Source organism: Sceloporus undulatus, chromosome 9, assembly GCF_019175285.1.
Source record: "Sceloporus undulatus isolate JIND9_A2432 ecotype Alabama chromosome 9, SceUnd_v1.1, whole genome shotgun sequence".
Classification (NCBI taxonomy): Eukaryota; Metazoa; Chordata; class Lepidosauria; order Squamata; family Phrynosomatidae; genus Sceloporus; species Sceloporus undulatus.
Window position 1 is genome coordinate 34731778 of NC_056530.1, and position 3776 is coordinate 34735553.

The 3776-nt window shown below is 43.5% G+C and overlaps 1 long non-coding RNA gene across 1 annotated transcript; it reads left to right on the forward strand.

Moving 5' to 3' along the window:
* Positions 1-698: 698 nt before the first annotated feature.
* Positions 699-2501, forward strand: LOC121915252. The gene is made up of 3 exons (XR_006100677.1): positions 699-807; positions 1085-1186; positions 2385-2501. It is a non-coding gene; the product is annotated as an uncharacterized LOC121915252 (long non-coding RNA).
* The last annotated feature ends 1275 nt before the right edge of the window (positions 2502-3776 follow it).

Consider the following 3776-nt stretch of genomic DNA (forward strand, 5'->3'; position numbering starts at 1 on the left):
TCTCACCACTCTACTCAGACAAGGCGATGGTTTCCTTGTTGATTAGAATTAATGTACAGTGCACACATTGACATATAAGGATATGTCAACCCAGGGTTTTGGGGCCATTTTGGGACTAAAATTTCTAGACTTATATATGAGTACTGTAATTACATAAATAAATAACATAAACAAACAAACAAACATTCCTTAGCCCATACCCCAACATAACTGCTCCTCCACAATGCCAATCTGTAGGGAAAAAAGCAAAACAACTAACTAATCCAGCGTGTACTGCCTTTTCTTTCCTTCCACAGTATCAAGCAGTTTATAATTGTGGAACCTGCCAGAAAGACTACCTTGGATATCATGTGAATGAATTCAGGTACGGGAGCAGGGGTAAATAATAATAATAATAATAATAATAATAATAATAATAATACTCTACATTTTACTCGTAAAACTCATTAAGTGCTGCTTAACACTAAAGCAATTCACATGTGTTCCCCGGGATAAGTTGGTAACTCTGATGTCAGATGCTCTATGGTAGTTCACCTTGCGATGGCAGGATCTGAACTTGGAGCCTTCTGCCTGCAAAGCAGATGCTCTGCCGCTAAGGTCTGGGACTCTGTGTGAGTCTCTGGATTCTTTAACACTCTCTCCTCTCTTGCAAACGACATAGGAATGGCTCTGTGGTGGCAGACACACAGATAAACTTCCGGAAGAACCCTAACACTGCCAGCCGTCAGTTTCCTAGTGTGGTGGAAGATAGTCTGAAAAATGCATCAAATGAGGCTCTGAAGGGCTTGAAACTGACAGATGTCACAGGTGAAGGGTTTATTGATGAGGATGGGGCTGGTAGCATCACTGGGGAATCCCTAAGTTAGGAGACACCTCATGACTGAGGAAATGTTGTAATATGGCATCTAAAAAGGATTCAAGGAAGGGTTGGGTGGGAATCAAGTGACCTCCAAAGCCATCAGTATTTCACCTTATCTGATACCTAAGCCACAGCTTTAAGAATCAGAACTGCACAATGGTGGAAGCTTTACAGAGTATGTGGAGTAAGAAGAACAGCTGAGGTTACATCTGACATTTCTTTCAGCTACAGCCAAGAACAATCCCTCCACGCCCTCCTCCACAACCATCCATTCTGAGGACACGTCCAGCCACACCACCTCCAAGACAACGCAGAAGCCAAACACAAGTAAGTTAGGTCTGAAAGAGACAGGCCGAAAGCACGGTGCTGACGTTGATATTAGGGTTCCGGAGCACGAAGCATCTGCCCACTCTGGAACCCTAACATGTATGGACGCTGCCATCTTTATGTGGTGCAGTCCATATGTGGCACTTGTGCATGACGCAAGCGTGGCGCCACGGCCGCACTATCGGGCGCCGTGCTTCATGTTGGATGTGTTGCAGTGCGCCAATGGCACATTGGTGATGTCATTCCTGTGCACCAAAAGGAACCCGTTTTGATCCGGAGAGATGGCACGCAGTTTGCCTGCTGCAGTGTCCCTCCAAAGGAAATCTGGGTGCCTCCAGCCCACGCCTTTGGGGCCATCTGGAGAGCCTCTTACTTATCATAGGGTTTTCTTAGCAAGACTTGTTGATTAGTACTTGAAAATAAAAAAATAAACAAATTTTGTTTATTACTACTTGAAAGGTTGTAGCCCACTATCGAGGGTGGGAGATAGGGTTCCCAAATCCCAAGGACTGTACCTGTCGCTCCTATCAATCAAGGGAGGAGGCAGGTTCCTATCTTGATCGATCTATCCTGCCTAAAGTGCTTTGGCTTTTCCCCATACTGAGCCAGACAGGTCCTTATATGTTTACAAATGTCCTTATATGTCATGGCTAGTTTCCCACATTTAGGGCATCTTCCTTGGCTGTGTGCCAAGGTTGATTTCAACTCAAAATGAAAAAGAGGGGGCAAAGAGGGAGGCTATACCTTGAGTTAACACAGCCCACTAATGTTTCTTGAGGGTCCAGCTTAGTTCTCCAGTCACTGTCAGCTGCCCATCCTGCCCACTGTCATGGCAGATGAAATGTTAGAAGAAAGTGGGTAGTGTCTCAAATGTATTTAGGAAGGGTTGAGGATTGAAAATGAAGATTTTGCATTCTTCACTATACACAAGTGCATACACATTGCATACATATACATAAAGAGAGATCATGCTGCCAACTTCTTTCTTTTAGTTAGTCTCCAAGGTGCCACAAGATCTCTCTACATAGTGATTCAACAGACTAGCACAGCTATTTCTTTGAATACATAAAGATATTTAGAGAAATGAAAATAAAATACACAGAATTCTGTCACTAGTAGAACACATTGTGCAAAGGAACGGCTTCATTTCCTTGACACTAGCACTTACAGGCTACTGATATTTCCTTTTCCTCTTTAGCAACAACAATCTCTCCAGCAAGTCTTCCCAGTACTTCTAGTTCTTCTGCATCTGATGTTGTTCCAGGCTGGGGCATTGCTCTCCTTGTCTTAGTTTGCATTATTCTGCTCATAGCCCTTGTTGCCCTCCTGCTGCTGGTGAGTAACTCATCCCTATTTGTAACTCATCCCTATTTGTCAAAATCAGACCTATACCACTTCTGATTCACAAGATCCATACATACATCCCTCTGGTGAGATCCCATCCACCACCCCAACCCCTGATATTCAGAAGTATTCAGGTTCTGAGGACCGATGTTCCTTTTAGCTGTGATGGAGATCCAGTGATGTAGTGATGTATTACTACAGTGGTTAGACTATTGAATTCAGACTTCAGAAGAATAGTATGAACGCCATTACCGAGCCGTGATACTCAGTAGGTGACCTTAAGCCCATTACACTTTCTCAGTCTGTTCTACCTAACAGGGTTATTGTCAGAGGGACCACATATGTTGCCTTGAACTCACTGGAGAAAAGATGGGATTCAAATGTATCTAATAAAGAGACAAGCAAATGAATAAGTGGAAAAAGAAAACCCAAGCTGGATCATGCCAAAGCACAACTTTCCGGGGGGGGGGGGGGGGGGGGGGAGGGATCCACCAACATCTAGCAAAAGAAAATACTATAGATGGCTCTCTAGAGAAATGTCTGTCTCAAGTTCGCCTCCATTTGGAAGGCCACATGATCCCTTCCCCTTGACTTTGATATAGGTTTATCTCAGTACTCTATATAAATAGGTAAACATCAAAAACATGTGCATATCTAGACAGAAATGAATGTACTTCTCTTGCACACACATATTTTAATTTAATTTAATTTAATTGCTGCCTGATTTTTTTTTTTTTGTGGGGAGGAGGAAGGGAGAATGTAAATAAAAAGAAAGGAGGAAGAGGAGCAGTGGCAGAAGGGTGGTGGCTGTAGTGGCAACAGTTTTGTGGTCCTTATTCTCAAGTCAGCATGAGATTCAACATGGCAGCTTAAAATACCCCTGAAGCTGATTACAGCAGTTGTTCCACCAGTTTTAAAAATGAAGGGTCCTCTTCATCTCTTTGTCTCCCACCGGCCCAGTCTACATGCTTTCACTCTTCCTCTTCTTTGCTTCCTCCCAGATCATCTACTGGTGTCGACGGCACCATCAAGGCAGTCTGAATCTACTGAGTTCCCGAGACTCCTACCACCCCATGAATGAGTACCCAACATATCACACGCACGGGAGGTATGCTGCTCCCAGCAGCAAGCAAAATCAATGGGTCAGTAATGAGGTAAGGATGGTAGTAAGCAGGAAAACAATAATGTCACCAATTATTACATTATTATTTCAACTTCTTCTCCGTTCCCTTATCTGTTGGATTAC